Below are 14,568 nucleotides of genomic sequence, written 5' to 3' on the forward strand. Positions count from 1 at the left end.
ATAATTATGTTTTTAGACCCTAGATTAAGAAAACTGAAACACGATTTTTCTTATGTCTCTGATCTCTGTTGCCGCTGGTCCATCAGGATTACTTATATTGATTTCTGTCTTGTTATTCTGAATTTAGATTCTTGTATGTTAGAGCAAATCAAGCCTGTATGCAGCGATGACCTTATCTATTCTATTAAAAATAAATAAATAAAAGGGAGGAAAAAAAAAGAAATCTCTGTGTGTAGGTATAGAGATGCTCTGATTTTGCCTCTCAGACTCATAAATTAATTACAGCAGTACTCTCTTTAGCAAGAGAACAGCTAGAGACTAGCATACATCTGTACCACTGAATTTCTTCATCCTTCCAACAGGGTAGATTCATCTGCCTGCTAAGAGAGGCTTGTGAGCCCTGCTAAACCATGAGTGATTGTTTGGGAGGGTACATGGGCCAAATTCCCTCTGGGGACCGTTCTAGCCATGCAACAATATGGGAAAATAGATTCAGGTGCCCAGGAACATTTTCCAACAATTTTTGAAATCCTACAATAGGTTCAGTGTTGCTGTGTTTTCGAGTAGGGATTGCTAGTGAGCTGAAAATTAAGGTCTATATATATATATATATATATATATATATATAAATGTAACATCTATCTATTTATACACTCACACACCTTCCCACTTAATTGATTAATGAGGAACCTTACTGTGAATTCCTCAGTGACACTTAGGCTGAGAAAATGCCATAGCCCTATTTCTCTGGGGGCAGTTGAAGCTGCTTGTAACAAAAGTCTTAGATTAAAAAAAAAAAAAAAAAAAACAAACCACTGAGCTTGTCCACACTAACTGAAGCAAAATACACCAAGCACAATACACCACTTTTTAACCTATTAGACCATACAAGGTTAGTCTGCCTGGTTCCCTGACAGTAACAAGCAAGGCTTGCTCTGCCTATCTAGTTCAGTTTTAAAATACAGAGTCTTGCCACTTGTGAACAAGTTATTTGTAACTGTAGTTGCTGGTTTAGGAGGTAGAAAATAATAAGCTGCTCTCCATTAAATGCTAGAGTAAACTAGGCAAATGGAGCAGAGTCAGAAGTGAAGCCATCAGCTATGCCTGCCTGCCCTCCCCTTGATAAGAGCAATGCTTAGTCCAGCCCAGAGACACTTTGAGTTAAACCCAACAGTGGTGGAAGATCTCTGAGATCAGAGTACCCACTGCACTCATGGGTTTGGTCACCCCTTTTAAAATCCACCCAATATCCACTTTTGGACTCTGTTACTTCTCCTAAGTTTTACTTATTCCTGAAAGCCTTTCAAATGATCCTGGCTGAAGCAAGCCATAAGAAGTTGAGCCATACATCAGGGAGCAAGAGTCAGCTCAGGGAGGTGCTGGAAGCAGTGTCCAGAGACAGACATCTACTGTGCTCTTGCCAAGCAGTTTTGTTTATTGACAATAATGAAAATCCCCAGGATTTTCAATTATTTTTCCATGATAGAACAATGAACAATTTGATTTCTATCTATGCATCTGGGATCAAACAGCCAAACAGCCTGTGGCATTATGATATAAATACATCTGAATAAATTAAAGAGAGAGAAGAGAGACATTCAGCACAAAGAACGCCCTCTTCTCAGAGGCACTCTGCACCAGGGCAACCTTTCCATGTAAGAGTATGAAACTTAGAAGAATTAAGTTACACACAAGCCCTCTCAACTTTTAAGAATATTTTACATTCCCTGCTGGGGACCTCATGGTTTGGTATAAAGACAGGTTATTGACAGATTCCAGATACAAGAAAATCAAAAACTTCATTTCCTGATCTGGAGGATGCAAAGGTTCAAGCATCAGATTATGCACTAATGGGTCTTTTGTGTGTGTGTGTGTGTGTGTGTGTCTTTTTTTTTTTCTTTAGCATCTTGTGGGAGTCAGGATGGGTATGACTGGTTTTATTTCCTTAAAATACAATAAAGTCTTGGCTTTCACAAGTTTGGGAATTATGAACCTAGATGTTTCTATACCAGAAAATACAGCACAACAAATGTTAGCACTACCCGCAGGAGCACAGAGCAGTCTCTCAGTGTTTAACTGTGCATAGCAACAACACTTACCATTACGGGAGCTGATAAAGAATACAGTGCCCTGATGAAAATGCAGGGTACATTTTAGGATGTGTATGTTGAATGTATTAACAGTACAGCTTGGACCATGGCCAGGATGTTAAATCTCACAAGAGAAGAGTTAGCAGGCAGTTGATAATCTTAAGGATGAATGGCTTGTGTGTGGGGGATGTTATTTGGTTAGTGTCCTGCTCATAACCATTCTGGATCAAAAAATATTAGCACTTGAAAAGAGGAAAGTGGCATCTTCTGAACTGCCAGCACCTGGATTTTCCTGTTTAATAAATGTTCTAAGGTCTGTTTTGGTTACAAAATTTGCAAGGGTACAACAGAAGAGTAAAGAAGAACTACTTATGTGACAGCTTATCTGAATGAACCTGAACCTCTTGACTGGAGAGATTTCTAGTTTATGAAAGGGACAATTTGCCTGGCATTCTCTTCAGCTAGTGGAAAGAAAAATTAATAATAATAATAAATAAATAAAAAAAAAGATTCAAGTACAGAATAACTGCGGGAAAGGAAAATTAGTGGAAGTCACAGTAATTGCAGTAATTGGGTATAACCGCTTTAACAAAGCACTGGACAAATGATCTGGGAAAAATCCCTTTGCTGAGACATTGTAAAGAATAATGGTCCTGCATTCCCCCATAGGAGTGGACAGAATGAACGGCCAGAGCCATTTTGTCTGCAAAATCCATCATTAAATAGGTGCTCTACTCTGGGTGGTGCCTCACTATTTCAGGTTGCTGATGCCAAGCAGGTGTTTTTGATTGCATGCTACACTGTAGGCTAAGAATCCCTCCAAGTGATGATCCTGATTTTCCCAGTGACTGACAAACCATCTGCACATCACAGGCCTCATTTTTCCCACCTGTGAAAAATTAACAAAACTCTTTCATTTGTCAAATTGACACTATTAAAATTAGTTAGTGAGAATCAGCACACCAAACCTTACTCCCTGGATGAATAGTTTTTCACCTAGCTAATCTGTCCAATTTCACTCAAATTGGACATTTAATTATTCTCTAAGACTACAATATTTACACAGCATTTTGGAAGAAGTTTTAATGGCACCATCCTTTTAAGATTCATCACTGATTATCTCTACTATTTTATTATATATATATTTTTTTAAAGAAACATGTCACTTATGAGCCACAAGACATATATATAGAGTAATGCCATAATAGTTACCGATGACTTTAGGGGGGATTCTATATCCCAGTCTTGTGGGATACAGAATCTTGTGAGTTGTGTTCAAAAGGGAATGTGAAGATGAAAAAAATTTAAAAAAAAATGTTTTGTCATCTGAGGTTATAACTGGGATGGTTTGAAAACAGAGTTTAAGTCTGACATGACAATCTAGTAGGTGAAATTTCCTGTACAACCTAAAGATGGCAAAGAAGCCAAAATATTAAAAGTATTTATAGAATCAAAATTAAAGAAGTCCATAATAATTAGAGATGTTGAAACTTAAAATAATAATATTTTCTGCTTAAGCAAACATGATAATCTAGAAATGTTGATATTTTGATCTCTTTAAATGTTAATCTGAAATATATTTTTCCCCCAAATTACCTCACAATTGATTTTTCCCTCATTAAAAAAAAAAAAAAGAGAGAGAGACAAAACACTATCTTTTGGAATAATTTCCACTTTTTTTTTTTTTTTGTCTTGATGGTAAATGGATGGTGGAATTTGATGCATAAGGCTGAGGTGGCATTTCAATTAGAGATCACAAAACCATTGGTTTATTAATGTAATTGCTCCTGTTATGGCTCAGCCTAAGAATCTCCCGGAAGACCAAGGTGCCAGATTGGTAGGGTGAATCCAAATATTAAATATGCTCCTCTCAATAAGCTTCTATGCTAAATAAACAAAAAGCTGGGAGGAAAAAAAAATAACTATTATTAGCCCTCCATTGTGAAACTGAAGGCTATGTCACTCCAAGATAAAGTGACATGCCAGTGGTCATTCAAGAAGTCAGTGGCAGAGCCAGGTATCATTCTCAACCCCGAGACTATATTGGGTGAGAAACTCTAGAGAGTTATGTTATAAATAATTTATTCTGTTTGATGAAAAAGGAAAAATGTGAGGCTCTGTCCATGTGCTACTCTAGATCCAGGATTAGTTTCTTACAGTAATGAGATGGCTAAGTAATTCCCCCAGGATGTCACCAATGCAATCAAGTCCAGACACTTAAAGTCCAGGCACCTTAAAGCCTTTAGACACTGATGAACCCAAAGCCTTTGCTATTATCAATGCATGTAGTCAAAGAGCAAGACAGTCATTTGAAAAGTACCTTACTTCTGCTTAGAGCTGCTAAAGCGTGCCCTGGCCAGAAGTGCTGTCCAGACCGCAGGGTTATTAAATCCTTTCTGGTAAGAAGTTGCCAATGATGCTGGTGCGTATATGCCCTTGGAGTGCCCAGGCTGTCAGCTGCAGCAGCTGCTGCTTCATTCATTATACATGAGGAGTCACAGGCAGCGTGAAGCGCTGAAATTAATCCTGACAGAGTCATGAATAAAATGTAAATATATCTTGAGAAGGAAACATTTGCAAGGGAATTAAAAAAAAAAATAACTTTAAAAAAAAAAAAAAAGATCAATTGTAGGGATGTAGGAAAAGAACGAAGAAACACAGTCTGCAGAGCAAACACCTGGGTCTTCTTGCCTCATTTCATGCCACCAGGAAGCAGGCTCTAGGGCTGCCAGCACACACCACAGTGCTGCAGCTGCCTGGGAGATGAGAGACAGCAGCCCAGGAAAAAGAAAAGTATGTATGGCTAGGGAGTTTTGAACCCAAATGAATTGTGAGACTAGCCTCGAGGGCCACAAAATAAGGTCTGCTCTGTGTGGGGGTTTGGCAGAAGAGACAAAAGCTGGTACCCACCTGCCTTTCAGCCATGGCTTTCCCACCAAGTCAGTGCCTAGTTAAAAAGTGCTCGTAGTTGGTTGGAGCTCTAAGACAAGCTATCCCTCCTCTGTTTCTAGTTGCCGCCTCTTTCAACAGGCAGTGATCACATAGGTGCTCCTAGGCTGCTTGCCCAGTAAAAAGGCCAACTTAAAACACCTTTTGTAGAACTGTGTCATCTAGCTGGGAAGCTGTTACCTTCCAAAGCAGCTCCAGCTAGGTTTCCAGCACTTGTCTGACTGTTCACACTGCATGGTAGCAGGCAGATTGCTTCCCCTCTCCCTGCCTCAGATAACCTGGTGTCACAACCCATCAGACAATATTCACCTGCTTCAGCAGGGGATGTGGAAGAGTTATATGGTTCTGGATCCTTGATAAAAAGGCTTTCTCCTGGCACAAAAACTGACTATAACGCTGCATTTTCACAGCCTCCTTTCATCCCCTGTGGTTTGAAAGCTGCAGGTCAAACCTTGCTCTCAGCTACACCCAGGCAATTTCAGCCAATTTCAGTTGCGCGCAGGACAAAAATCTGCATATGCAGGGCTCAGTCTAACATCACCACAATTTGTGTATGAACGTACGTGGGGGGCATGGGGGTGGCACACAGCAGCCACTCTGACAGCAATATTACCTACCCAGCAGGATGCAGGGGAGAGGAATGAAGAATCGTTTTCCCAGTGGAAACCACAGGGAGAATTTTAAGCAGGCAGAATGTAATTACCTGAAATGGAATCATACATTATACCCATCACACCAATCCACATAAAAATTTAAAGCACGATTTGTAACTGAGGAAGCTGAGGTGAATTTCTGAGTTTCATTAATTTGGTTCCTCCTCTTCAACACAGTATAGAGGATGAAAGGCAGATTCACCTGCATGGAGAAGCAGTATCACCACCTCTGTGTCTTGTGACCTAGGCTGGCCAGGACAGTGGATGCAATGCTGCCCTGGAGGAAGCAGCTGGGAGGTGTGTTGTGCCTGTTCTGAGAAGAGCTCAGCCACAGATCTTCCATCTCATGCTTTGTACTGCTTCAACCCAACACAACTACACTATCTATGCTTCACTAGATGAAAAACAAACAAACAAACAAAAAACCTAAACAACAGTCCATGCTATTATATGTTACCTGGATGACTTGAAATCCTTAAGGGTTATTCTTCCATTAATACTTTCTGAGGTAGAACCGACAATTTTAAGGTGCAAGAACTGAGGCTGAGAGAAACCAAGAGGATTCACGTCAGCTAACTTTAGAAGTCTAAGTGTAGATGTCTGCAGTGAAGCTAGGAAACTAGGTTTTTCCTTAGAGTCATTAGACAAAAAGAGATGCTTGCGGGGCTGAACTGTCCTAAGTGTCTGGTTTAGGAGGGAATTAATCATTCCCTGGCAGTGCCTACTTTCCTTATTTGTCTATAATAAATGATTAGATAAATGCCTTATTATTTAAACACATGCAGTCTGAACAGAAATCCATAGTAGAATAGGGATTTAAACCATATATCTTAATTCATACACAGATTTCTTGGTTGGTGACCCATGCTAAGAACCAGCCATTATTCCTGAAATAATAAGAAAAATCTTCAAAAATATAGTGCTGTTAGGGAAATTGCCTTCTCAAATGTTGTGTCCCATGAGTGGATGGGTAATTCTGTGTCAGCTCCCACCACATTTTCAAAGAAACAACAGGCCCTGCAACGCATTGCTGAGGCAGAGGAGCATTGCATCCAATGCCACAGTAGAAAAAGGTTGCACATTAAAAAGGCAAGCCTGAATCACAGAGAATTTCCATCTGACTAAACAGGGGAATGGGGCTAAACTGATGAGTGCCTATAGACTTATGGTCACTATACTAGTGCTTATTATGAGGCAGATGAGAGAGGAATTTATTTTACTTATACAACATAACAAGTTATGGAATAAATAGACACGACAACAACAAGCAAAAGCTTGGTATTGGTGGATGCTTAGACTAGTGATTAGAGAGGGAAAATTGCCTACAAACAACTTGAGGATGGAGAAGTAAATGTTGGGGGGGCTATCGTTAGCCTTTCAATACCTACAAGAAAGACATTGAGAAGACAAAATTAGGCTCTTTACTGGGGAGTGTAATAAGACAACAAAAAACGATACTCAAAAACTGAAGCAGGAAATGTTCAGGCTATATATAAGAGGAAACTTTTTGTCTGTAAGGACAATCAAGCACCGAAATGGTCTCCATTTTTGAAGGTTTTCAAGACCTGACTGAATAAAGCTTTGATCTGCCTGGTCTGACCTCACAGCTGGACCTGATTTGGTCAGTACATTGGACTGGAGACCTCCTGAGATCCCTTCCAAAGTATATTTTTCTTATATTGTATGATAAAGCTGTATGAATTCAGCATTATGTTTTGCAATCTCTAGTCCCTTAAGCAGCCTGAAACTTTGAGCAGCCAGACTAATTAAAAATAGCTTGACAAATCTTTGCAGCACATGAAAGACCAAAGACATGGCTGGTGTGGTGAGGAAGGTAGCGGCCATGACTTTTGACCCTAAGTTGCAGTCAACACAGTTTGCATCACAAGGATCTGTCATTTACCTCTCACAAAGAAAGCTGGCAGTGGGGTTATCTATGTTTTGAAAGACAATACAATCACTTTTGCAAAGTGCTCTCAAGAAAAGAACTACTTTCCTTGCAGAGAACAATGCCTTAGGTAGAATATCCTAAATAAATAAATAAATAAATAAATAAATAAAATCAGTTGGGAATTCCCTTAACAACCAGAATGGAAATCCTTTGGGATTCAGCAGGTATTGTGAGCTCCAGGAATCACCTAAGGTCTCATTTGGGTGTTTCTAACTCACAGGAGTTCCAAAAAGGAAGAAAGTAATCTATTTTTCTTGTAGTGTATTGCTTTGCTTTCAAGACAAATCACAGGAACCACTTGGCTGAACAAGTTGAACAAGCCATGTCAGCATTCAATATGAAGCTGACACTCAACAATGGTGTCACTGAGCTTGAGTCCCTAGGGTTTTTCACTCTTGCCAAGTCCAAATAGGCATGGACATACCTCTCTTGTACCTGCAAAACAGCTGCAGAGAGCACTGAATCCATTGTACTCTAGAGATGGCTTTGCATTCGTACTCCTTGTTTCATCATGGGGTTTCAAACTGAGGCTTAAATCACTTGGCTGAGCCAGCAGGACATATGCAGGAAGTGCGTCAGACATGTTCGTACCTCGTTTTGTTTTAAATAGGTTTAATTGAAAAAAGAAAAAAAAAAAAAAAAGACTATTTTCCCAAGTTGCGCCTCTCAGCTTGCAAGAAGAGGAAAACTCCACTAGCAGAGAAAACTGTGCAAAGCTGAAGGACAAGACATAAAGCCACTGAAATGGAAAATTAGAAAGCAGTATAAACAGGCTCTTTGGAGGAAAATAGGTCTTCCTTGCTATACTAAGCATGAATAAACAATAAAAGATCGCTTCAATACAAAAAACACGTGCTGGAGAAGGTCTTTCCTTTTCAGCTGCAAAGCTTTCATTGGGAAGCAGTGGTGCGCGGGCAGAGAATTAACCTCACTAGGCTCTTCAGATGTGTTAATCTCTTGTGGGATTTATCACCACTATTTTTTTTAAATCATAAAATAATGGATATGGCATCCATCTAATGATGAATATATGATCCTGACAGATGCAGGAGAAGGGAAACTGATTTTGCTTTTTAAAGACTACATGAAAAGACTTGGAAGAGCAGTAGCTGTGCCTTGTCAACTTCTGTTAAGGATGTAGGTTGTCAACCAACTTTGAAAATATGTCAGCTCCACTAAACTCTGTTTCTTAGGAGTATCTTAAATTCTTAAATTAGTCAACTTCTGTGAAAGTGATCTGCCCGTCTTAGAAGAGACTTGAGAATCCATAGTTAAGGAATACACACCTGTACAGGATCAGCACCAAAAAAAGAAGTTTGGTCTGTGACATATTGTTTCAGATTCCCAAATGGCATAAACTAGCAGAATTAATGTTGAACATGCTGGTTACACAGTAAATGAGTACAACTTTCAGCTTTTGGGAAGAAAAAAATTAGATCTAGAAATTACTTTTTTTCTTCCTTTACATTTGATTATCAATAATTTTTCAGCAAAAAGCGGATGGAAAAACATTCACTTTATTCTCCAAAAACGATTATATTTTAAGTCTGCTTTTTCTGACAAAAGAAAATAAAATTGCAGTAGTTTAAAAGAAAGAAAATACTTTCAATACAATTTCTATCCAACTATGAACTTGGTTTTTATTCATGCAATTATAACTATTTAATCTGGAATAATGGAATATTGTGAACACACATCTCCAAATTAAAAGACAAAATTACGACTAAGCAAAACTTCAGATAAAACCAGGCTGGGTGGTTAAGAACCTGGAAAGTCTTATGTGAAGAAAGAATGGGAAGAAAATAAGTACAAGAAAGAATACGAAGGATGACGGGATGAGCTAGTAATATAATACCAAATGCACAGAAATACACTCAGGAATATAGGACATGCACTTACAGAATAACTAAAAATAAAATAACTAGCAAGCAAACAAACAAACCAAACAAAAAAACAATACACCTATCTTGGAAAATTAACCCTGCAGGCTTCAAATGATAAGCAACTTGGATTTGAGTTCCCTAAATAATGCATATAGGTGCAGATTAATGGGTAATTGGACTTGATCCCATTGCTAAAGAAAAATGGTGGCATAATAAATATATATATATATTTAATGTGTTTCTCCTTGTTACCTGTTTTATTTCATCCAGGTTCACAATCATTTCATTGCCTATTTCTAGACACTTTCACATTGTAGATTTCCTTAGCTGGATATTTTAGATACGTCAAGAATTTTTATGCTTCAAAAGCCTCTGTTTTCAGCCAGGTCTAATGCTGAAGTCAGGATTGATTGTACCTTACTTTCTAAAGGAGGAATAAATACTTTTTGCCACTCTTTCCTATAATCTTCTACCTTCTCAATAAGATACTGAGAGAACTAGATGCAATGTTCTTCCTAAGTTTTAAGTTTAACATGAAAAAATTGCTGCTGGTGATTAATAGAAGATTGACATTTGCATTTTACGCCATCTGCAATTTATGCTAGGGTAGACTCCTACTTGCTTTAACTATCTATAAAACTTACCCCCCCCCCTTTTTTTTCTTTTTTTTTTCTTTGTGATAGATACAGTTTACCCAATATGAAATATCATCTGCTGAAGGTGAGAAGTGTTAATTGACTACAAATGTTGAGAGAGAAACACTTTGGGGATTTTTAGAAGCCTTGAGTGGATGAACGACTGACACAGGTTAGCTCCCATAAAATAGGGATCCTCATCACCATCGTTGTCTGAATTTCTTCAATAGGAAGAAAAAGCACATGGAATATAAAATATTTCTGAGGATAATAATGAAAAATACAGCTTGTGAGACAGAGCATGAGGTCAAGCTTAAGGCTGTAATGAAAAGAGGCAATTTTCTCTGCTCATTACATCTCTTTTCATGAAAGGGACTTTATTCTCATTTTGGTATTTATTTTTTTCTCTCTCCACTTAGAATGATTTTCAGTACTGAAAATGAAAATGTAAAACTTAACAATCCAAAACATTATTTTTTTTTTCAGTCAGTGGAATGGTCTTTGACACTCCTTTTTTACAGGACTGAGACAGATTGACTAGTAACCCACCCCTTTATCTTCCTTCCTCACCTGCAAAGGCTTAATGGGATCTTAGCTTCCACCCATCCCTTTCCACTCTGTCCTTAGAGAGAAAACTTTCCTCTGAAAACTTACTTTGTTACTAATCATGCCTTATCTGCCTTGTAACCTTTTGAGAGATTGGCTCAGTACTCAGCAGAAATGAAGTATAATGTGATTAAATAAGACTGTAGACACACTACGGCTGAGAGAGGTATGGCTGCTCTCACGCAATCGTACGAACTAGGTTTAATTAAGCCAGTGATTTATAGTTATAGAAAGGATGGATGAGAAGTATCCCATTTTCCCTCTACCCATAAGCATTGTCTGTAGTAGCTGGGAAATTTGTCAGAATGGTAAAAGAGTTATTTGGATTTTTATGTTGCTGTAGGTCTCAAAAATCTGATGGACATCAGTCGACACCTTCTCTCTTGCTCTAGGTAGAACAGATGTTAGTTTGCTCATATTCAAGCACTAATAACTTTGGTAATACAGACCCATTTCTAAATACAGTAACTTGAACCATAAATGACATGGTATAGAACCTGACAAGAACATCAAATTAATGTACTTTTTGCTTTGCAGAAGATGGTGGAAATTCAAAGACTGAAAAATGACCTCAGTGGTTAGGTTTTATTCCTTAGATTCTCTGCATAAGAAGGAAGAACTGCTTGTTACATCTTTATGTTTATTTATTAATAGAGCAATTTATGCTAGCCTGAAAGTGTTTTAGAGTACAACTTATCAACTACATTATTTTCTTTGATCTGATCAGAATTTTGTTATACATATTTATACAGAGGTTGTATCACTTGCTGATGCTGAAGTTCAGTCTCCAGCTCTCCTCTCCGCTGGAATCAAGTAGATACTATACCAGCCTCAGCTACCCCTGCAATACACCTGCAGCAACACCTTCCTGCACAGCAACATACTTGTTACTTAATAACAGAAAAGAAGGGATTGAGGAAAAAAAAAAAAAAAAAAAAAGGTGAGAACAGCCAGATCATTGCCCCACCAGGGCACTTCTTAGCAAGGCAGCCATCAGTGGCTCCTTCTCTCTGGTACAAGGCAGGTTACGGAGCTGGGAAGGTGCCAAGGGGTATTGCTCCTTGCTGCTAGCACATGCAACCATGACTGGTTACCTGCCCCAGGGTCAACTGTGCAGTTGTGCTATTAAAATCTGCTGCTGGAGATTGGCCTTCAAGCTGAGAAACCCTTGTCTTCTGCAGACCCAGCTGACCAGTTTTACTTTGTTCACATGGAAAGCACAAAAAGCAGTGTTCAAAAGTGCCTTAAGAATTTAATTTGTTGTAAGACATGACATTCTCATCACTACAGGTGCTTTGAAAGCCTCCCCGGAGGGCCTGGGACTGTTCCTGCCTTAAGTCCAGCACTGGCTGACATGAAGATGTCCATAGCACTGAGCCTGTGATACGCCCAATTACTAGGCAAAACAGAGATAAAGCAGAAAGAAATCTTGATCTATCATGCTTATACCTAATTGCAGGTCTCATAGAACATTTACACCTTGTTGCCATCACAAGTGTATGATTCCACTCATGTTTATCCAGACAACACAGAGTTTCTGCCTGTTTCAGGTATCAGTCCTTAGCTAATACTTTAGCACTGAGGAGCTCTCTGTGCAGTGAGAATACAGATGTTGCCTCCAGTTACATTGGCATCGCTTTACTAAATCTGTGAAGTTACTACAAATATATGTCTCTATAACCTAGTTCAGGATGCAGCCCATCATCTGAATTCAAAGTAAGACACACAGAGATGTGCATGTACAAATTAGTAAGTGATCCAGGCATTCCTTGGAGAATTTAATCTAAACCTTACACATCATATAACTGAGATGGGAAGCAGATGCCTAATAATAGCTCTCTATTCTAATACCATCTGCTTAGACCGAATCCCCATAACAAACTGTGTCCGCCCGCATGTCATACATTTCTGCAGTTTCAGCCTTTCTGAGGCTCCTTCTCCAGGTTGAAAGAATAAATCCCTGTCGTGTTCACCCAAAGCAAAGCATTAGGCCATTGGCCATCTGTTGTTTATTTATGAGGTTATTTTATCTTTGCTGAGCCTCAGCATCCTGGCACATGGTGTAACTCAGCCACATACCACTTCTCTCTTTTCTCATAGCAAGATATTGAAGATACTCTGTTAAATCAAATTAGCCCAAATGTCTAAAAGGAGAAGGTGGATCTCAAATGCATTCTTATAATATAGAGTCAACAAGACATTTTGTTTCACCCAGACTAGAACAATTGATTATTTTTAAAATATCCTTACTGAAGTTTAATGACTGCGAGAGGAACTATCCCCTCAGTTTTCGAAACAGCAGACAGGCTCTTTCATTTCCTGCACAAACACACAGTACTGCAAACTGCTTAGGATTGTGTTTTCCTGCTAATGAGTCTCAGTTTCTGACAGAAGGCTTGATTGCAGCACTTAACCCTTACCTGTTTTGGAGAGGGTAAGCAGCTGTACAGATCAAGGGGTTACTGAGGTCTGTAGATATTCATAACATACCCTAGAGAAAAAATGCTGTTGAGATCTGTCTCTGAACAACAAATTATATCTGACGCTCACAATTGGCCAGCTAAGCTCAACCAGCTCATCTCTAATGCGGGAGAAGTTGACTGATCTACCTTTGGAGAAGAAGGTGATGGACACTAGGTATTCAAACTAGCCCTTCTCTAAGCTGGACAAGGTTGGATATTCCTTGGTTTCTACAGAGTTACTTAATGGGAAGAGTTTCAATAGCCCTAAGCTAGTTTTCTAATCAACAACTGGGAAACAACTGGGATTAACAAGAATCAGCTTTCCATAGATATATTTTATGTGATGGCTGCAGGGTTTCGATATGTTTCTACTAGAAGGGATTTTTATTTTTTTTTTCCCACTGATCAAAACAAGCAAGTACCTTGTTGTCTCTTTCTACTTCACATACCTGAACAAGCAGTAGCACACTAGCCACATTTTATAAAGGACTACAAAATTTTCTGTGACATGAAATCAAGGTGAATGCTAAGGCTTCCCCCTCACTTCCAGGAACTTTACAATGCCAGTTTTTGGAAGGACTACTCCATGCTGCCTGTAGACTGCAGTTGGCCAGCCCCATGGAGTTCAGTGTAATGGGGCTGATTTATAACACTGGAAGATCTACACCACCTTCACTTTCTCTCTCTTCACTCCATCTTCACTCCCTATGGTAGCAAATTTGAAGTGTGGGGCCATCTAGGGTGGAAGCATGAATGTGACTGTGCTGGACAACCAGGCTGGCAAATTCCCTGCCCAGGTGACCACTGGTAGCCACTCCTTTGATAGAGCATGGATAATGGCCAGGGTACAGTTTTGCTTCACGATCACCAGGTAATTCACACATCTCTGCAGCCTGTGGCTGCCACTCCCACTAGAGATCAGCCTGTTTTGTAGTGCTACCTGGAAAGCATTCCTCGCACACACACGTAGAGTGGTGTTAGCAGGAAAATGGGGCTGTCCTAGTGAGACATCAGGCTGCATGTTTGCTATGAATAGAAAAGGTGTAACTTTGGGAACAGGAAAGGAGCTCACATCTGTTTTCCACCTGCTACTTCAAATATTTTTGCAGCTCCTCTGGCTTGTGGAAGCAGAGCAAGCAACACATGGCTGGATGAAACTCAGTGGTAAACCCATGAATCACAACACAGAGGTCATTCTAAATGCTGCAGCACACCTTAGGGCTTGGTGCATGCTGCCAAGCAGCTCACAGGGATGTGCTCCTTGCAGAGGTCTGCTACACTGTTGCCACTGCCTGGTTTGCTGGACCAAATTTGGATCCTGATCTGCCGAAAGCAGATT

General features: G+C 39.4%; 1 protein-coding gene across 6 annotated transcripts in view; it reads right to left on the reverse strand.

The window, feature by feature from the left end:
- Positions 1–14,568, reverse strand: part of LRFN2 (leucine rich repeat and fibronectin type III domain containing 2) — a 227,500-nt gene that overhangs the window by 88,442 nt on the left and 124,490 nt on the right. Inside the window, exon 1 of one of the 6 annotated variants that reach the window (XM_083829393.1) lies at positions 4,411–6,721. The exons of the other annotated variants lie outside the window; for them this stretch is intronic. The gene's annotated coding sequence lies outside the window, so the exon portion shown is untranslated. Of the gene's footprint in view, positions 1–4,410; positions 6,722–14,568 lie in introns of those variants that run through there. 6 annotated transcript variants of the gene reach the window in all.

Source organism: Anser anser (assembly GCF_964211835.1).
Source record: "Anser anser genome assembly, chromosome: 3".
In the NCBI taxonomy this organism is placed as follows: Eukaryota; Metazoa; Chordata; class Aves; order Anseriformes; family Anatidae; genus Anser; species Anser anser.